Source organism: Sander vitreus, chromosome 3 (genome assembly GCF_031162955.1).
Source record: "Sander vitreus isolate 19-12246 chromosome 3, sanVit1, whole genome shotgun sequence".
In the NCBI taxonomy this organism is placed as follows: domain Eukaryota; kingdom Metazoa; phylum Chordata; class Actinopteri; order Perciformes; family Percidae; genus Sander; species Sander vitreus.
The window spans coordinates 2116753-2139621 of NC_135857.1; the positions used below are offsets into that span (position 1 = coordinate 2116753).

Below are 22869 nucleotides of genomic sequence, written 5' to 3' on the forward strand. Positions count from 1 at the left end.
TTTGCTTTGTAAAATACTGTTTTGCAAGTCCTTCCGAAAGGAATATTATATTTTTTGTATAATGTATTCATGCTCTTGGTAGTTGCAATTCAAATGTAACATGTGTCAACATTAATGAGATGAATTAAACGATGATTACCTGAAGATTGCTACAAGTAGGGTAGCTCATTATGTAAGTAGGAAATATCTATCAGAATGGACTACTTCCTCTATAAATGTAGTTAAAGGTAGAGTAGCTCATTCTGTCAGGTAGGGAATATCCATCAGAATGCACTACTTCATCCATAAATGTAGTTTAAAGTAGGGTAGCTCAACAGGTAGGACATATCTATCAGAATGGACTACTTCCTTTTATAAATGTAGTATAATGTATACATAATATACATAATATAATATAAGTATAATGTAAACAGTGCAATTTATTTTTTTTATTTTAAACAAGATTGAATATGGCTTTAACGAAGCTATTTCTCTCTTTGTACGTGCAGCCTTCTGTCTTTAGTTTTGTAGTCTCACATGTCACTCTTGGTATCTTAGTTACTATGGGGCCACCTGCTCTGCTCAGGTGTAATGTTAGAGCGAGTGTCAGGTAGACTAATGTGAGCTCTGTCTAGGAAATGTGCTGCACTAAAGTCTGCTGTTTACATCACATCAAGATACATTTAAGATACACCATCTAACAAGGATGCCATTTGGCAAAAAGACCCGCTCTTCTTCAGCTTCAGGAAGATTAGAAACCCAACATGTGACCAGGTAATCTGCTGCTTTGTTGCTCTCCTTACCACCAGTATAAAATCAAACGTCTTTGTTGAGTTTTGTTAGTACCAGTTTTATCTTTATTTCTAGAGTTTTAATGTCTGGATAAGGGATAATGGGACCATAGGTTGAGGCCTTTCCTTGTCATATTCAGACAATGTTTACTGTTGTCATGGTGCTTGAGTTGCATCCGTGGCAACACTGAGCAGTTCCCATAGTAGTACAGGAAGTCTGGTTACCTGGAACTTTCACTCCTAAGATGAAATAGATTGATGAATAGTTTACACTTTAAAGTAGTCTGTAACCATGTTGGCTACCCTAGCGTCAAGTAATAATAATGATCAACAATAATGATCTTCCGATATACATTTAATAAGTGCCGAAACAATGTTTACCCATAATAACAATGCACTATAGGAACAGTGCATGCATTTCATCAAAACATCTCAAATCCTCCAGCATCTCTCTGAACTGTGGAGTGCAGGGGGGAGGACTAGAAGCACTTCTGGGCCAGGCTGTCGGGGTGAGAAAGTCACAGATGACTGCTCAGCACCAAGACGAGGGGGTGTCAGCGAGGACAGACAAGAACAGCCTGAATGGTTGGTTCGAGAGCTGCTGAGACAGAGCAGGCGGAGACACTCTGTCACACTTGGAGATGAGGTTCAAATCATTAGACGACAACACAGTATTGACCTAACTCTCAGACTCTGCAGCCTCAAGGTATACAACATATATTTAAATGTGAAATCAGAAAAGTAAATGTGAAATATTTCAACCTATCTCTGCATCTGAAAAGTTGTGGTAAATTTGGATTATTTCACTGCCATGGATTTTAACCCCTTCCCATTGAGTCAACATTGTTAAAGTTGCTGCTTTTAGCCTCAAGGTGTCACTAGAGTGCTACATTAGTACACTCACCATTTTACAGACTCCAAAGTGCTTAAACTCAACTACAGCTGAAGCATATCTCACTCACAAGGTGAACTGCAGAATAAATGTAAGGTAATGTCAAAAGTGCCATTTTAAATCAAGTTGATGATCAATTTACATGACAGTGCATCCGGCAGGACAATCTGTCCCATGTTTCAGGCCAAAGTAAAACAAACATAGTTGCTGGGCCAACTACTTAAAAGGACCCCCTGTATATTCAAATTCAAGCTTTCAAGCTGACAGGAATGATGGACTGTTATAGGAGGCTGGAGTTTCAGTTGCAGATGTCAGTCACACTCCTGCTTAATGTAATGAGCAATGTGCCATGACAGATTAAACAGAACAGGCTCAGGAGTTATGCAGTTCTAATAAAGGGATTTGGAAAGCAGTCAAGGTGATGTGAACACTTTCAGCACTTCCATCTCTTTGACTGATAAAATAATTATCTCTGCAATTCAGCAGAGATACATAGGGAACCCTTGACTCTAGTTACATCCGTGAGGAAGTAGGCTGTTTATCCCTGTTATTTATTAATGATAGTCTAGTTTGAAGAGTGTCATGGATCAAGGACCCGTTGCTAGGAAACCGGGGCAAATTGTAGAGAGGCCATTAACACCATGAGAGCATGGCTCATCATCAGGCCTTGATCAAGCATCTCAGAGACATATCATAGCCGGTGATGGCTTGCAGTGACCTTTACAGATAATTATTAATACTCAGAGGTGGAGCCCTAATCATGTGTGTTGGTAATTACATAGTCTTAATATCTCCTCTCTAGCACTCAGACTGTGTGAACTGCCTGGTGAGTAGACTGAAAAAAAATTGGAAGGAGCATTGTTGCCAGTAAAACTTTATTACTGGTATTATTGTGCTATTTTCTTAGAATATTCATTATCAACCTGTAATATTAATTGGCTGATGTCATCATCATATAATGTCCCCATTCTTCCTTTCCAATAAGATTGATGAGACAATATCACTCGACAACCTCCAGAAATTGAAACTAGCATTTGAGGTACTGTATAAACTACATCTTTTTAAAACCACACTGACAGTCTGACTATTCATTTCTGGAAGATTTGATTGTATTTTTTCCCTGTAAAGGATTTTGAAACGGGTGGCTTGAGATCCATTGATGCGAAGAATTTTGGCCGTATAGTAAAGAAGTGTTTGGGTTTGCCGAAGACAGTAAGACAGTGTGACATTTCTCTTTATATCTTACTCTCTCTCTCTCTCAGATTCTCACATCTCTGCGTTCTCTGTGTCTCACTTCTTTGCAATTGACAACAAGCTTACCTGAATAATTGACAATAAATGTTATTGTTCTTTATTCTTTTGTTCTTTGAATTTCACAGAGCAATGCACAGATGCAAGGGTTATTTAAGAAGATTGATTATTCAGGCCAAGGAAGGATTTCATGGGTGAGATGAAATTCGTATTTGTTTCTTATGGAGCATGCAGCCTTTTATTAAAGAGATTGCCTTAGTTATGACACTTCTCATGCATGCTAAAACCAGGAATTTGCAATAGACCACTATGATGTGACAGGGTTATTTTGACAACTGTAATGCAGTAAGGATTTGTAGCAGGTTAACTGGAACTCACTGGAACTCATCAGCTTTTCTAATGCCAAGTTGACGGTGCAATAACACATTTGTCTTGTGTTGACTCAAAGGAGATTGTTTCCCAAGTGATAGTCTGCACTGTATTCACTCTTGACTCTTAACTTAATGATCTTGTCAGTGTTTTTTTCTTCAACTGGATAATTTGTCGATTTAACAGGTTTTATGGATTGTAAAGCAGAAACATAATGTCCTGGTTTGCAAATTTTAAAGAAGTGACTGGAAGATATTTCCAGTTCTCTGGTGTAACACTGGAGTATGGTTTGTTTTTTTAATTTGCAGAGTAAAATCGTTAATTTTACAACTGCACTCGCAAGGGTGTATTTTTTCCCTGGTGATAGTCCGCCTCACTTATTAAAATCCTATTTTTATGCAATAATTGAACATCAATCACATATTAAATATAAGACACTGAAGGACCTATCTGTCATAAAGTATGAGGTCTCAACAAAAACAAAAAATCTGACTTTAAATAAGGCTAGTAAATTAATAAAAGCCTACAGCAATTACACAGAATTTCTATTTTTGATTGATAGAATTTATCTATGGCTATAGAAGACAATCAAAAGTGTGTGTAAACACTTATCTCCAACATGATCCCTGATGTCACCACCATTTCTATATGACTACTATTAATTTGAAAAGCATGTTGTGATCATTTCTAGATTGATATGCATAGTTAAAATGTAGGAAATTATATCATCATCTACACGCTTTCATTTTTTATTTTATTTTTTGAAGCCTTTTGTGTTGCCCGTACTTTACTAAACCTAACACCCTTGCACATTTAACCATGATAAAATGTTTTGACTATCATCATGCAGGATAGTCAACCTGAACATTACCTGTTTTTCATGTGACGCAGGGCGAGTTCAGCACACACATGATGCAGGAGTACAAAGAGAAGCAGGAAACTGAAAGACGCAGTAAGCAGGTGGCTTTCACCCTGCCAGCCACTATGAAGGCGTTGGGTCATGGCATCCCCATCGTCAACATCCACCCCACCCATGATGGGACCGTTGTAACAGTGCGAGAAGACGGGGTTGTTTGCTACTGGAACCCTGAACTTAAACCCCTGAAGACCAAAAAACATGTTTGTATGTTTTAACTTTTGTACATTTACCTGAACACTTTAAAGATAAGTCTGGTGTCATTCTATATTTTTCTTATTGTTAACAATCCCTAGTCTAGCATTGCCAGACCTATCTCCACAGCGATGTGGAGTAATGTCTGGCTACACCACAGACACATTCTGGGATAGGAGAAAAGAAAACGCTCTGGCTTGGTCTTTAAACCAATCACAATCGTTTTGGGCACAGTGACGGTGGCTCTGCAAAATAGTCTCGGGAAGGAAGTTGTTTTGGTGGAACATTTGCACCCCGCAAAAGAAAATGCCACATACAAAATTAAATTAGGTTAACTGTTGACACAATACAATAGCGTGAGCTATTTAAATTAGCTGATACATGGAACAATGGAGGTCTATAGGCCAAACCAGACTTTGCCTCTAATATTGTCCATATGTATAGAAGGTTTATGATGATTGTGTTATTTTGTCACTCTTCTGTATGTATAGTGAGGACAAAAGATCATAACACTTTTCACTATATTCAGTAAGCATACTATATTATATACTATATTAATTGGCAACCTACAGCTGTATCTTCACAAATATTCTATATAGTCTATTCTATCGTATTGCATCAAATCTACCTCTACCTATGAAACGTGGGACGTTTGTGACATATTGATTTGTTCATATCTTACAGAAGGAAGGACCTGCAAACAGGAAGTCAAAGTGGGCAAGTGATTTTACTCTGATGACAGAGTTCAACAAGCTGATGATCGGAACGGGGTAATATGAAAAATAAAAATGACTTAAAGACCAAAGGATTTATTGCGTACATTGATTAGGCTTACTCTTACTGCAGGTTCCAGACTATTCTAGCTTTGTTTATTGTGTGTGTGTGTGTGTGTGTGTGTGTGTGTCTTCGTTATCTTCCAGGGACAGAGAGATCCAACTTTATGAGCTTTCCACTCTGGAGCCTTATTGCCAGATCAATGCACTAGACACAGTGCCTTTGACATTAGATTACGGGTGAGCAACATAACTGCATGTTAACATTTGTTCCAAATGTCACAATAAGTCACATTAATGGTTTGTTTTTTTTTCTCAATAGCTACACTGGCCCTGATAAATGTTGTGTTCTGTATGGAGACATGGAGGTAGGTCCTTTTGTTCAGACCTGATCCAATTCTCAAACAAGAATCATTTATTATATTCCACTAGATTAATACTGGCGGGGGTTACTTCTTTCAGGGATGTGTGACTATCATTTTAATATCCTCTGTTGGAGATACCCTCAGGTATTTATGCTTTTCTAAATACTTACTACACACATGCACTCTTATTTCACTTATTCAATTAGCCATCACACCAACGTTGAATTCCCTAATGCAATTGTCATGTTTTCTTGAAAATATAACAATGTATTGATCAAATCACAAAAAATATGAAATATTGAGCTTTGATAGGCAGATTTCTGGAGCAGTATAAGGAAATATGTTTTTTGCCTTCAATCACATTGAGTACTAAAATGTCTCCAATTCAGTAAGAATATTGTTAATTTATTAAGTAGCTATTACTGAGATAATGTATTCCGCTGTATATTAGATTTGTAGCTGTGAAATTCATATTTCTTTAAATTTCATTAAAGAAAATGCATTGGATTTTATAATTCCCCCAGGCTATACTGTACAAACCTTTGGGAATGTGTCATGCAGTATATTAGTTGTTCCAATGAATCAGTATACTTCATTGACTGGTAGGTCATTGAATTGCACCAGTATCATGGCCAATTCCATTTAAAAAGCTATTTTGTATTTCTCTTTTTTCAGTTAAATGTGGCACATTTCAATGTATTCCCGATAAAAGCACATGTATGTGAGATTGATAGATGGAGTGTTTTTGACAGTAGGGATTGTGCACTGTTTCTGGTTAAAGTAGATAACTGAGTCTATGGACTCTGTGAACTACTGAAAGCCAGGTAGGCAGTCGACTATCACAGGAACTTCCAAATGTGGTGGAAAATAATACCTTTGCTTCCTGTATGTCCCCCGACAATCAAATAAATGATATGTATTGCACAGGCTTTGTGTCTCAGAAAATGTGACACAGTTTCAGGCCTGATTGCACATCTCAACTTCTCTTTTTATAGATTATGGAATAAATTACCTAAGATTGAAAATATGCCCAACATAGCGGTTGACAATGCAGTGCTTTCCCCGAATGTGACATTTGTCAGATGGAAGGTTCATCAGGACTGGGTAACACAGGTGACATTTTACCTTTCCACTTCCCTTACAAAGAAATTAATTTAAGTTCAGCCAAATGACATATTACAATATCTGCAGAAGTTGTGTACCAAGTTGTGTTCAATGGTGTGGCGTTTAACATCCTTAAACAGACTAGCAAGCAACTAACTCTTCTCTCTAACTGCAGGCAAAATATTTTCAAGGTTTTCAAGCTGTTGTCTCCTCATCAAATGAAGAATCGTCCTCCCTCGTTATAGGTAAATTAATAGACCTAAAACACAAACTTATGTCTGTTCTCACATATGCATATTCTCCGTGACTGATTTAAGATTCCGATAAAAAGTGATGAATATTGAAAATGATGATTAAAAAAGGCATTTAGTCCTTTAACTCTACAGTGTGCATTAATTAAACTGGGTGTTGAACATTACTCAGCCTGGTAGGAGAGCTGGGGGGGATGACTCATGATGACTCATCTATCACAAATTCACCAATCAATGCCAGCACGTGTGTGTGTGTGTGTGTGTGTGTGTGTGTGTGTGTGTGTGTGTGTGTGTGTGTGTGTGTGTGTGTGTGTGGTTTGCCATGTCCACTTGCCAGTTTTGTAATTTGTTCAGATAATAGCTTACCCTTTCCCCACAAAGCATGTTTGATGGATGCTTACACACATGGCCTGGCAATAAAATGCTTTTTTTTCTTCTTCTTGAGGCCGTGTGCTGCCTCTAACAGATGCTGAGCAGCAGCTGGGTGAGATCAGAGAGGCCTGCTATGAAGGTAAGACCAAGAAGGTCCAACTGAGCTGGACTCCACAGCTCCGGGCAGCATGTGACCAGACCGTTTTCACCATCTACAAAGGTGTCAAGACCTTTGACCTTTGTCAGAAGCACAGCTTGCTGGTCACTGGAGGCATGGACAGACTCATACGCATGTGGAACCCACATTTTTCGGGGTGAGGAGCCAGATGTCAGTGGTCTTTCTTCAAGACAATTAACATGACATTTAAAGGCCTCTCCTCCTGATTCTGTTTTTATTTTTTCAGGAAACCAACCAGCGTTTTGAAAGGACACTCTGCTCCCATCACCTACCTCTGCATCTTCTCAGAGGACAGTCAGATCTTCTCTGTCTCCATAGACAGAACCGTGAAAGTAATTCATGACTCATTTTTTGTGTTTTGCTGATTTTGTATGTTCTAAATCAGCGGTTCCCAAACTTTTTAGGCAACGCACCCCCTTCTGCATCCTGACTGGGTTGATGCACCACTGATCTTTTTCTTTTTATGGCCAAATTAAATTAAGGGGCTTTTGACTTACATTGGCATGCTTTGTGTTCAGGCGGTCAACGTAGATAAGGGCTTCATACACACCACACACTGTGGCTTTGGGCAATCTGCATCGCCAGTCCAAGTGAAGCCCAGACCCAAATAAGTTTCATCATATTTCCTTTGTTTTCTTCCAGTCTGATGCCCAGTCTCATTGCCTCTTTTCCCTACTTGCCTGGATGATGAGCATATGTCCTCTTGATTTGCCTGTGCTCTCCGATCCTCCTTTTCAGTCTCCCTCATCTCATCTTTCTCTGTCTCCCACTCAGTTTCTTCTCCCGGTCCCGGTCCTTTCGGCCCAACGCATCTCCCCGTTTCTCTCGTCTCCGATTCCTCAGTCTCTCTCTTTCTAGCTCCTCTTTCATGACTTATAACTTTAGATGTCCCACCTTACAGTTTTCCCTGATTTTAGCCAGTTGTGCATATTTGCGTAAATAAACTATTTCAGCTAGTAGGCTAGCTAGTAGGCATACATACAACGTTAAAGCTAGCAATGTTACCCTACACGTACATTATGTAAAGACAGCCTGACTGGCAGGAACTGAAGTGCATTTTGGGTACATTTACAGTATTTATTTATTAAAATGTAAGTTTTTAATTCAAAATTTATAAAGCAATGTTTTCAATTTTAGCTTTTTATTTCATGAAAAATCCCACTAAAAAGTATTGGTGTAGTTATTACACCATTACATTTTTCCTCTCGTCCACCCCCTAGAGGCACCTCAAGCACCCCAAGGGGTGTGCGCACCACACTTTGGGAATCGCTGTTCTAAATGATCCAAAGAAGTACAGCATTTATATTACTGAACTGCTGTGGTGGAAATACATACACAAGTTTTGTACTTCAGTAAAAGTTTGAGACACAAGTTTGAGTTTACAGTACTTGAGTTTTTACATTTTACATTCCACTATGACGGCTAAAGTTATTAGTTACTTTTAAGATTAAGGTTTTACCCAGACATGTATAATCAGTTTATAAAACCTGATGTTTGAAGGTCCCATGGCATGAACATTTCACTTTATGAGGTTTTGTAACATTAACATGAGTTCCCCTCAGCCTGCCTATGGTCCCCCAGTGGCTAGAAATGGTGATAGGTGTAAACCGAGCCCTGGGTATCCTGCTCTGCCTTTGAGAAAATGAAAGCTCAGATGGGCCGATCTGAATCTTCCCTTTATGACGTCATAAGGGGAAAGGTTTCCTCCTCTTTCTCTGCTTTGCCCACCCAGAGAATTTGGCCCACCCATGAGAAAGAGAGAGACATCATGGCTTGCAAACGAGTGAAGCATGGCAGTTGGTCAAGGCCACACCCCCATCCTCCACCTTGCCCCCCCCTCTCCTCCTCAATAGTATTTAAAGCTACAGACACAGAAATGGCACATCCTAAGGAAAGCTCATTGTGGGACTGGCTCTAGTGGCTGTAATTCTGCACCAAGGCTGAATTTTGGGGAAAGAGACTTCAGATACAGTATTAGGGGACCACTAAGGTCTATATAAAAGAGACTTCAGATACAGTATTAGGGGGACCACTAAGGTCTATATAAAAGAGACTTCAGATACAGTATTAGGGGACCACTAAGGTCTATATAAAAGAGACTTCAGATACAGTATTAGGGGACCACTAAGGTCTATATAAAAGAGACTTCAGATACAGTATTAGGGGACCACTAAGGTCTATATAAAAGAGACTTCAGATACAGTATTAGGGGACCACTAAGGCCTATATAAAAGAGACTTCAGATACAGTATTAGGGGACCACTAAGGTCTATATAAAAGAGACTTCAGATACAGTATTAGGGGGACCACTAAGGCCTATATAAAAGAGACTTCAGATACAGTATTAGGGGACCACTAAGGCCTATATAAAAGATACTTCAGATACAGTATTAGGGGGACCACTAAGGTCTATATAAAAGAGACTTCAGATACAGTATTAGGGGACCACTAAGGTCTATATAAAAGAGACTTCAGATACAGTATTAGGGGACTACTAAGGCCTATATAAAAGAGACTTCAGATACAGTATTAGGGGACCACTAAGGCCTATATAAAAGAGACTTCAGATACAGTATTAGGGGGACTCACTAAGGCCTATATAAAAGAGACTTCAGATACAGTATTAGGGGGACTACTAAGGTCTATATAAAAGAGACTTCAGATACAGTATTAGGGGACCACTAAGGCCTATATAAAAGAGACTTCAGATACAGTATTAGGGGACCACTAAGGTCTATATAAAAGAGACTTCAGATACAGTGTTAGGGGACCACTAAGGCCTATATAAAAGCATCCAAAAAGCAGCATGTCATAGGACCTTAAATTGAAGATTAAACTACAGAATAAATTAGCTCCACCCCAACCTGTTGAAATGCTGCTTACGTATGTTAATTATAATGATGCCGTAGTATAATATAACACAGACAGGAGCCATTCTGCATGATAAGTTTAGTATTTTGATACTTTAAGTACCCATTATGGCTAATGCTTCTGTACCTCTACTTGTAATATAGTTTGGTATTGCTTTTGCTTAGGTGAATTATGTGAATACTTCTTCTATCGCTGTTCACTGTTCCAATTTCAGATTTGGGATATTCAAGATCAGTGTTGCCTGTTTACAGCAGACCCCAAAGCCAGCGGGATTCATGGTGACATATCTGCATGCTCGTACTCCTCTGCTCTGGAATCCTTTTACATTGCAGCAGACTGTATGGCTGTGCTCTCCCTGAAGATAAGGTTGGCTGTCGTGCCTTTGTGCTTTATTCATCATATAACCCAATGTACTCTGAAGATATTTTGAAAACATATTCCTCAACTGAACTAATTTAAGAATGATGGTTTGTGATGTTCTAAAACAAAAAAAACAGCTGATGCATTTGAAGATTTCCTATTGAGGGATTAACATCTCACTTTCACCCAAAAGATACAACAACTAAGATTTTTGTTTCTTCAGAGATGACTGCAGCAGTTCAACATTCATCTCCCTTTTATTCATTTTATTATCTCTTGCCTCTGTAAGGTCACGGCTTCACAGCCGTCTGACTGTTTCACATAATGAGACTGTAATGTGCTGTGGCTACAATGAGGAGTTCCGTCAAGTTGTCAGCTGCACTGAGGGATCTGTGAGTAAATATGTGCTTTACAACATCACACACGCAGATAGATGACCCAACTTCACATTTCCACTGACAAAATGAATCCAGCCTGCGTTAAAACAGGAACATAATCATATTTATCTGATGTGTAACAACTGTACAATTAACTCAAAACGTTCCTTGTCTCAGGTTGTAAAAGTCTGGGATTTTGACACTGGGCGTCAGGTTTTCGAGTTTGGAGGCACACACAACCTTTCTGCCATCACATGCATGACTTTTGACCCCAAAGGGAGGAGGTACAGTACATGAAGCAGCTTGTGAATATAATATTTAGCCACTACTTCATCACACTACAGTATGTTCTTGTGTTTGCAGACTCGTCACAGGTGGAAGAGATGGCTCTTTAAAGATCTGGAACTTCAACAATGGTCAGTGCCTAAAGACACTAAAGAAGGGTATGTATTGTACATTTTCATTACTTCCTCAAAACAAAAAGTTGGAAATACTATACTATCTAATAATTGTGAAAAAATATTTCAATCTTTCCTGTAGATGGTGAATGTCACGAAGTGTGCGACTGCATCTTTCTGCAAGTTCACAGGAATGTGTGAGTAATGATGTGATATTTGCCAAGTGTTCTTGGCTCAGTATACATTTTAATTCAAGTTGAGCTTGTGCAAATTCTTTTTTTGAAGCTATGTGATGTCTGTCGGCCGGGACCGGATGATTGACATTTACCCAGTGAGTACAAAAGACATGAGTTCTGCTAGGTTTTATTTGTCAGTTGTGTGTCAGAAATCCCATTCCAATTATTTCTCCAATTCCTCCATCCCTCCATCGTATTGCATACCATTTGCATTTGTTTACATTGTCATTACCAGCTGAACTCCATTCTGAAATAGCAAAAAAAATCTACTGAGAGTTCATGCTGTATATAGCCTGTTTTGAATTTCATTATAGAACCAGAGAGTAGTGTGCACATTTTTTTGCTGCATGACACTTCTTGTCATTGTCTGGTTAATAGGAATTTTAATGTGCTATGAGGATTTTCTACCAGCAATGTTTCTCATCCAAACATAACATAATGTATTAATATTGAGATGTTTTCTGACTGTGCATCTGTATTTTGTCAGGACATACCTGAGGACCTTCATCACGTCCAGAGGCCGCAGCCTTCATGGCAGGATGATCTGGTGATTAATGAACAGACAATTGTCTTGATGATAACTTTGAGAATAGATATTTAGGCAGACCAAAATAATAAGGTAGGCCACTGTAGTTCAATGGGTTCCTACTGAGAGTTAGTATTCCCCCTGTGCCATTTATTTCAGGCGGACGAGATAACAGCGGTAGGAACATTGTATGGATCCAATTGTTATTCTTCCATTTCTAAAAAGCACAGCTCTCCGTGTTTAAAGTGACAAGAGGACAAATGGGGTGTTTTTGTTGTGAACTGAATGCATGATCACACACACATCAGGCAAGAGAGCTCTGTTATTCAATTACCACTGCATTCATCTCATTTGGTTGCTACTCTGTATTTTTTATTTATAAAAATACTTTTAGAAAATCTGCTAGTGATGGAAAATAATGACGTATTTTGACTTAAGTACAACTTTGAGGTATTTCAGGTACTTCACCTGAGTATTACCATTTTATGTCACTTTGTAGTTCCTCTCCACTACATTTCAGAGACAAATATTATGCTTGTTACTCCATTAAATTTTTATGACAGCAGTGGTTACAAGGATCCATATTTCTACATTTATAAAGCCAGTAGTATATAAAATAATTAACAAAGCTCTGCAGTACACCATTTAAACGCTCATCATTGTGTATTATATAGAGGTGCTTGACCAGTTCTTTCTGGCTCTGCCTCAGTCACTGGTGCACCTTCAGGCCTGTAATGATAAAGCTTGCCTGCCCGCTGCGTGTTCATATTACACAGACCCACGGAGGACACTGTAGTCTTTGGTCCTAAGATTCCTTTTTGCTGACTTGCTAGAAATCTCAGAGCGAGATGGGTAACAAAGCCTCCTTGATCTCTGCCCTACAGTGAAGCATCGCCTGCAGATTTCCTTTTTTTTCAACTCAAGCAAGTTACCCCATCCCTTTTATTCTCCCTGTGTCCCATTTCTCTCGGTTTTCAGAATTTCTATTACAAACTGAAATGTTTTAATTTCTTGCCATCTTCCTGTACCCATGTTGTGTATATATATATATATATATATATATATATATATATATATATATATATAGTTTAATATAGAATCTTTTCCCCAACACATCATTGGTGATGTCCTCACGTCACATAGTTTTTTGCTTTGTCTAATTCCCAGTGCAGCCGAGCTTTGGCCTGTCAGTATACCTGTCGTTTGTGCAGGCTCTGCTCCAGAGAGTCTGAGCTCTCACTGAAATATAAAGACGCTTTCATCACTGACTCAGTTAGAACACAAGGTGTGCCCTATGCACTCCCACCACAGTGTCTTATAGGGTTAGCTCAATATTTTATCCCCTGCAGTTTTTTCTTGCACACTTTTAAAATTATATCAGGATTAGTTTCAGAACAAAAGTGTAGGCTCATGATTATTGTCTATTCAAAAAGCAACACACGTTTCTCAAACAGCACCTTAATAAATACAAATGATTAGAGCCTCTAAAATGTCACAGTTTAGTAATCCAAGGCACGTTAGATAGCTGCTAACACCATTCTATTTCTCATCATTGAGGATCTATATTTGGTAAATTGTGAAAGAAACCACTCATTTAATGTGAATGCCCAACCTTTAGACTACTATTATATTATATTTTATAATATATATAACAACTATGCTGTATCAATAAGCAAGACTCTCCAGCAATTTGTTGTACTAAGGCAGTGGTGCTTTCGAGCTAAATGCTAATCTGCATTAGCATGCTGGCGTTTAGCTGGTATAATGTTTACAAAACTTACCATCTTAGTTTAGCGTTGTTAGCATTTAACATTAGCTTTAACATTTGCTCATTATCACTAAACATAAAGTGCAGCTGAGGTAGATGGGTGTCATTAGTTTTGCAGGTACTTGGTCACGGAACAAAGTATGGGACAAATGAACATGTTGTCCTAATGGTGGCGCTAGTCGAAATGTCAGGGGATCACCAAAAATCATGTGGATTTATCGTCCGAGCACCATGGATATCTGGACCGAATTACATGGCAATCAATCAAGTAATTGTTAGGATATTTTACAAATAACTAAACTAATTTTCCTAAACATTTCTACTATTCTAAACACACTTTCAGGTAAAATCACCAACTACAATAATGAATGCAGCTTAATGCTCTCAACACTGTCCCTTTAGTCCTCAATAATATCACACAGACTAGAGTGCCTTTATCTGATTTTACCAGTATAAAGTGGTCCGACTACCTCTGACAGCAGGGCAGTTCTCTCTCTACATGAGCTGTAGGAGGGAACATTCATTCTAAGTACTGCTGTATGATCCATTGTAGGAGGTGAGTCCCCTTCCATCTCTGTCATTATGGCTGGAGGGTACACTCACCCCCCAAAGAGGCCCATTAACAGAGCAGAAATAATGCATTACAGAGGCCAGAAAGAAACGTGACGCCTTTGATTATCTACAGAGCCCTCTCTTGGAATTGTTTTTTTCATTAATGGCCTGCAGGAGGAAGATCAATGGGTTGTTCTGTAGATATTTGTGTCTTTGTGATTTTTTTTGTTTCTCCAGATGGTCAGTGTTGTGTTGCATCTCATTAATATTTTAAAACATCCCAGTTCAGCTAAATATTGTGCCTGGTCTTTGAATATATTGTACAGTAATTTCACTTATCAGTGCCTATGTCAAAATTGCCATCTGCTTTTCCTGATTCGTGTACAGTTTCTTGTTGGCAGCATCGCTCCGTGTAACATATTCCTGTTGAGTTCAGTGAAAGAAGCGCATACTGTAAAGCACAAGATGGATTGCTTTGTGTCGATGTGAAATACAGTGGCAGGAGTCATGTTTGGCTTGTTTGCTCAAGGGTTTGACATCAAATCAGTCGATTCAAAATGTGTGACACACTTTGCCAGTGCTGTAAGAAAAAGCAAGACTTCAATGAAACCTCTTTGACATTCATACACAGTCATAACATTGTTCACCCACCAATCTCTCAACTGTTGAATAAGACTCCTTGGCTCTTTATAGACATCTCTTTGAAGTTTTGGTGCACACCTCTTCTTACTTATTCTGTGTGTTGTGCAAACTCCTTGATCATTTCTTTAATTGGTATGGTTAAAATAGTGGGAAATATGCGATATTTCGCTTTCACTTCCCTTTTTCCAGAGACCAAAGAAACAAGATATCTAGTATTTATTTAAGGTTCTGTACCATTAGTTCCATATCAGGCTTTATCTGTTAGAAAATACTATTTGGTTATGAAACTTTGCACTTTCCTTGCCAGTGTCATCTTTGAAGCTTTGAACACATTTCTACGGTTGGTTAAAAACATGCTGAAGTGATAAGACATGTAATACACTATATCTTTTTTACATAAAAAACAAAGACAACAATCTTCCATAAATTGGAAGTTAATGGACATACAACTACTGTGGTTGAACTATTGAACTTCTTATTCTGTTGTTTAGAGAGACTCACACTTTGTCTGTCCTCAGAAAAATGGCCATAAGGATGACATCCTTTGTGTGGCGCAGAGTCCTCCATCTCTCATCGCCACCAGCAGCTATGATGGAGAGATAATAGTGTGGAATGTGGTGTCTGGACGTATACAGTGTCGGTTTGTCAGCCCTCTTCTAGCTGAACACCAAAATGTTAAAGGTGATTTTTGGAGCAAAGCGAAAGACGAATATAGTCAATAAAAACTCTGATGTGTTCAGAACATTGCATTTGTTTGATGTTTTTTTGTCTGTTACACAGGACTGGATACAAGTGTTCCAAGCATCATTTTCCTAAAGAACTCCAAGTTACAGCACTTTTTCCTCGGCTACAGCTCTGCTGTCGTCTGGAGCCATGGGTCAGTGTTAATAACAGCACTGATTACAGCGTATGATTGCATTTTACAACCTTTCACAATGTCTTTCAGTACACTGTTAATTATATGTTTTCTCTTTTTAAGGTTGCATAAATCTCTGGAATGTGCTCAGTGGAGGAAAATTTGTGGGCAGCTTCAAAGCTGTAAGATATTTAACTCAACAACATTTCTTGGTTTCACTTTTGGATATTAAGGCATAACACTCCAGTTTCCCTGTTCTTACTTTTACCTTCAAAATAGCTGATTAAACAGTATAATGTGTGGCGCACTGTTTCTTTACTTTGTTCTAGTTTTTTTTAACAACTAGCAGGTACCTTCCTTGCAGCTACATAATGCAAAGCAGGGACTCTTAATATTGGGAGGTGGGTGAACATGGGGGCATGAGCTGAAATACTGTAAAATGTGCTGAAATCCTCCTAAAGAAAGCAATAATTGTGTTTTGAGGCTATCAAACATAAAATGTTTTTCAATTTTTCACAAAAAAACCTTTAAAACAACATTTTTGCTTTGCTATTATAACCCACTTGTGTTTTGTTACCTAGCAACAATGACTCTTAACCATTTCAAGGTGCTTTTATGTTCATGTATTATTGTTCCTTGATGATTAGTTTCTACAGTTTGTTTGCCAGACATATTTTATATGGAGTGTAATCTGGGGATATGTATTAAGTCTGTCTGCAGGAGGGTAGCAGTTTGTCAGCCATAGCCAAATAATGAATATAAATAGTTAACTATCAGTGCTATGACTGAAAAGCACTTAAACATTTTTTTTCATTTATTTATTATTCATTTTGCAGTCTCGATACCAACAGAAGATTACAAAACTGGCTAAAACAGACAAGGACATGCTGCTGTACGCTGCTGACCGTATTGGTTACATCTATATTTACAACATGGAGAAGTTTGCCCCTGAGCAAAAATCACCTAGAGGTTAGCTACATTATTTTCTTTCCATTGACTGAAATATGAAGAATATATGAATAGATACTGCCATCAGAACATGCAAAATGACATGTCCTGTTTGTTTTTTTTCACATTCATTCAGTTGAACACTTTTGGCGTGCCCACACCAGCAGAATTACTGGGTATGTAAAATACACAACAGTCACAAATTCATCTTGTTTTAAGTTTCAAATTGTAACTGCAGTCAAACAGCAATTAGACTTTGGGTTGTGTCCTTAACTTTTAGCTTTGTATAGTACTTAAAAGACCTCCTTAGTGGAACCAATCATTCTCAGTCTGAGGTGTCGGGGCAGCAGGAGCAGCACAACGTCCTTCTGCTGCAATATAGACAAACAAAGTATAGTAGAAACTGTGTGTGGGAAGGTCTTAAACAGACGATCAGTATAGGCGAGATGCTGCCCGGGGTGCATCTGCCATCAGACATATCAACGGAGTGGATGATTTAGAGTTCTCTGCCAGAAATGCCTTCTCTCATTTCATCTCATGTCTCTTTATTCTGGTCCAGCCTGCAGATTGTTGACAATGATCAAGTGGTGCTTACTTCATCCGCAGACTACACTGTGCGCCTTTGGAGTGCACATGGAGAATTCATTGGTTGGTGTCATTTTTGCATCTGTCAATCCTGTCTTTCTAGCCATTAATAATGTTCATGCAAACCACATTAACTTGAGTATGGTGCAGTGCTAAAGGTGGAAATGCTGTTATTTGTGGGCATGCTCATTCCAGTGTGACGGTACACATGGCTGGATTAACTCACTAAGGGGCCTGGGGTAAAAATGCGCTGAGGGCCCCTTATGGTACCCCCCTTCCTCCCACTCTGCATTGTGTATGTGCCCTGTCACCTTTAAGTGTCCATCAAGTAGGCTACAAGTGCACACAGCAGACTACAGCTTCGTTATATTTGCCTAGAGAGCTGGTAAACAAACATTTACTCATACGTTACTATACGTCCTGGCTCCAGGTTTACAGTGTGGCAGTTACATTTTGGTAATCACACAAATAAAGTTAGGAATATAGACATTGTAAGCACAATATTACATAAATAAGTAAATGTATTAAGATTAGATTTTTTAAAGAGGCCATTCAATCAGGTAGTGATGCAGGATCTACCTAAATGCTAAATGTAACATTGCAAGCAACAAACAAAAAAAACATTTAAAATAATTACCACTAACCCAATGACACAGCAAACCTGGGGATTTCAGGAGCCGTATAGTTCAACAGGAAGTTCCACTGTGCCCAGCTGTTTGTGCTAAGCTAAGCTAACTGGCTGCTGGCTGTAGCTTCATATTTAATGCACAACGAGAGCGGTATCAATCTTCTCATCTAACTCTTGTATTTCCCAAAATGTTAAACTATTCCTTAAATCAGCTGTCACTGTCTCGTTGGTAATCCAGCCTTGTCGTACATCCACTACAACTCTTCTCTAAATGCCTTTTAATAGCCAAGGGAAGAGTGTGAGCCCATTTCGAGACATCCACTTTTTGAAAAACTGCATCCATAGCTTCTACAAGATAGATGGGCACAAAGCAGATCATTTAAATTTGTGTATGACATTATTTTCTTTGTACAGTAATGATCAGTTTTTTGTAGAAGTCAGTGATCTTCAGCTTTTCCCACTGACAGAAAGTAGACAGGAAGAATAAAAGTAAGATTCACATCTATCTAGATATTTTAACACCTTTTTAAGAAATAGTTGCATGTAAGGAAATGCCATTCATATTTATTTGGCGAAAATGGAAAAAATAAGATTGTTTTTATGTACCAATGTGGACTGTATCTGACAATAACCACCAGCTATAATAATAATCTTAAAATGAAAATAATAATTTGACATTTATTTTTTCAACTGATTCATAACACTTTGAAAATAAAGCTTCAGTGTCCCTGTGTGTCTGTAGGAGGTGTGCTGCAGGGCACTGCAGATACATGATTTCAAATGGATTCAGACATTGTGACATTTTATGAAGCCACAGCTTTGACTCTGTCACATTCCTTCAGCACCATGCCGTGCAATTTGGAAAAACATTGAAAAAGGAAAATGCTGGTCTTTGTCCCCAGGGACCTTTGGGCAGCCTGAGAGCTGGAGCGTCCACATCCCCTCTTCATGGAAACATCCTGCTGTCCCCTATCAGGTTCTGATTGATCCTCTGAGTATGCCTGATCATGAAATTCTGAATGTAAAAACACATCTTTCTGATGCCATCAATCCTGACAAGACTGAGGGATTAACGAGGTGAACTAAAGGTGAGATGCATTTCTTCCCTAATCATTATCTGGGCAGTGTAAGCTACATTATATATGCCTCTCTCTCTGTCTCTACCCCCCTCCAAATGAAAATGAACTGAACTGATGTTTGCCTGCTCCTCTTGCAGCATTATTGCAGTCAGAGACACACAGTAAGCTGAGACTTCCCCCCCCCCAACATCCATCAGTAAAACACACTGAAGAAGATTAAAAGTACATTTTACCCAGAGACTGGCTGAGTTATAACCATTACATCAGCAAAGACTACTCTATATGAGTCTTACACCAGACTCATCTTAAAAAAGTGACAGATTTATATTTAGAGTGAATGTGTCTTCTTTTGCATTTCAGGCTCTGTCATGAAACTGTCAGGCATACTAACAAGCTATCGAACCACTGTGCTCTGAAAGGCTTTTATGCTGTGGAGCCACCAAACACTGGTGTAAGACCAGGGGTCCATTTCAGGAAGGAGGTTCAACAAACTCTGAGTCTAACCCTGATGTCTGAGTTGATTTACCCTGAGATGGAACTCTGAGTTTTCGGTTCCAGAACAGTTGATATGAGTTGGTTCAATCAACTCCGAGTAGGTTCACGTGCATGCACCACCACAATAAAAAGGCAGTATGAATGGAGCCATGATACTACGATTCACCATGGTAACAAACCACAAACAAACGGGTCGATGGAAATACTCACAAACAACTAGTTTGAACATGTATTTTGTTAAAATTGCAAAACACGTAATGTGACACAAAGAATGTGCTGGGATGTTAAAGCCTGTCCACGATGGTGGATGTTAGTGATATGAGGACGATAAAATATCTACATAGCTGATGGACGGTGAAAAAATGTGGAAATGAAAATACATTTAGTCTGGACTCACTATAATCTCCCGACGTAAACTCTCTGTGAAGTAATCCAGCTTTTTCATCAACGGGATCGTCAACAAAAGGACATGACATGTTTGAGAAAAAAACGTTTTATAATCTGCCTAACAATACATTTTATATATTAAGTGTTTATTCATGCAGATAACAAACTGCATTAAAATGCGCCTGATACAGACTGAATGAATGAATGAGGAAATGAGAGAGAAGAAACCTCGAGTTTCTTGAAGAAAACCTGCTCCCGACCAGGTTAGGTTCACAGACTCAGTTACCATAGTAACTGACTCTGAGGTTAAGTTCCCTCTCTTTCTGAAACAGAAAACCCAGAGTTTCCCTCATCTCAGGGTTAACTAACTCAGAGTTTTCACTAAACCTGCTTTCTGAAACGGACCCCTGGCCTCTTATAAGCAGCACTGAGGAACTGCAGTCAACTGAATAACATGAAACAGTATTGATCACAATTAGGGAACTGGATCATTGCAGCATATACTTTTATAAAGACAGAGCAAGGAATATTTTGATAGAATGAGATAATAGTGAGAATGAGGGCTTTATATAATCATTCCCAACTGTCCTTTTCAACAACAGACCATGTGAAGTAAATCAATGGATGAAATGAATGTGTGAAAATGTGGATTGCAACATTAAGGGGCTTTGAACAGAAGAGGAAAATTATTGAATTGAGTACTAAAGACATTTAAATAGCTTTTTCAGAGTGCTTTTACACAAATCAATAATAACTTTGTCATTAAGGCTTCAGAATGTGAGGAAAAAAAGTACATTTTACTCAGTATTCCTGAGATTTTAAGGCTCATATTATGCTTTTTGTCTTTTTCCCCTTTCCTTTATTGTGTTATATATCTTTTTTGTGCATGTTATAGGTTTACAAAGTGAAAAAGCCCAAAGTCCACCCCAAAGGGACTTACCATCTCCAACAGAAAACACTGTTCACAAACTGCTCCAAACAGCTCTACTGTAGTCCAGCCTTTACTTCAGAGACAAACGTGGTCACTTTGGAACACACGTTATAATGCTCACCTAGCTGCTAGCATGGCACGCCCTCATACTCTGCTTCTGACTGGCTAGTAGTCCATACCTAGGTACTGTCAGGGTACGCCCTCATACTCTGCTTCTGACTGGCTAGTAGTCCTTACCTAGGTACTGTCAGGGCACGCCCTGATACTCTGCTTCTGACTGGCTAGTAGTCCTTACCTAGGTACTGTCAGGGCACGCCCTCATACTCTGCTTCTGACTGGCTAGTAGTCCTTACCTAGGTACTGTCAGGGCACGCCTCATACTCTGCTTTCTGGACTGGCTAGTAGTCCTTACCTAGGGTACTGTCAGGGCACGCCTCATACTCTGCTTCTGACTGGCCAGTAGTCCTTACCTAGGTACTGTCAGGGCACGCCCTCATACTCTGCTTCTGACTGGCTAGTAGTCCTTACCTAGGGTACTGTCAGGCACGCCTCATACTCTGCTTCTGACTGGCTAGTAGTCCTTACCTAGGTACTGTCAGGGCACGCCCTCATACTCTGCTTCTCTGACTGGCTAGTAGTCCTTACCTAGGTACTGTCAGGGCACGCCCTCATACTCTGCTTCTGACTGGCTAGTAGTCCTTACCTAGGTACTGAGCATGTGCGACTCCCAACAAAGATGGAACAGAAGTGAGATGTCTCACTCTGTAGCTAAAACAGAGAGCTCAACACACAGGGTGAAAAGAGGAGCTGCAGCAATGTGCAGTACAACAAAAATATGGTGTAAAATTACACCATGTAAACCTATTCTGGTACAACCTCTAAATACAATTATGAACCTGAAAATGAGCATAATATGAGCACTTTAAGTAAACCAAAATTAAGTGAAAATATCTCTGAAACCCCCTTTGCACACTACCTGCTCAGCACCAAACAGCAGACAGACAAAGTTGGTGACTAGCTGGTGAACATAGTGGAGCATTTAGCAGCTGAAAAGCCAAATATATTTCCCTTAGGAGGGGGTGGAGACGAAAACAGAGTTAAAAGGTGAACTTTCATTCATCAGGTGGACATAAACAAGACTCCAAGTAAATGATTATGTTGCTCCATGCCTGCTGGATTTGTAAATAGGCAACGGTTTGCTAACATGTAGCCGTATCAACTTTAACATGATAATATTTCTGTGTTGTTTAAATCTTGTTTCAGTTGCCCCTAGTGGTTAAAAACATATACATATAACAACAACAATAACAACAGTTCAGGTTCAGTGCAGGGGCCTGTTGCACAAAACCAGGATAAGGGATTAAGCCGGGATATTCAAGTTATCCTGGATGAATTTAGCTTTGACTTGGTTGCACAAAAGCAGGTTGAATTAAACCCAGCAATCACCCAGTAACCATGGAGATTTATTCTTTGCAGCTAGCCTGCTCCAGAACAGGCTAAGAGCCAGGCTAAGAGCCAGGCTAAGAGCCAGGCTAAGATTAATTCTGGAGTCTCATGTGTTAAATCAGCTGCCGCTCTGATCCGAAATAAACGTGTTTAACAGTTATTCTGTTGTCTTCTGAATGTGTTCTGCTTTATTTTTATTAACATGCATTACTTGTCACTATTGCTGTCACAAGTTTGATGTAAATCCTACTATTGCAGTTCTTTACATGGTAAGAAATGGTTGCACTGGCACCGGAGACACCATGAAATTTGCCCCATGCAACGTGGAGAGGCGGGGGGAGGCAGGGG

At 39.1% G+C, this 22869-nt stretch overlaps 1 pseudogene; it reads left to right on the forward strand.

The window, feature by feature from the left end:
* The first annotated feature begins 685 nt into the window (after positions 1-685).
* Positions 686-19264, forward strand: LOC144513678 (cilia- and flagella-associated protein 337-like; annotated as a pseudogene).
* The last annotated feature ends 3605 nt before the right edge of the window (positions 19265-22869 follow it).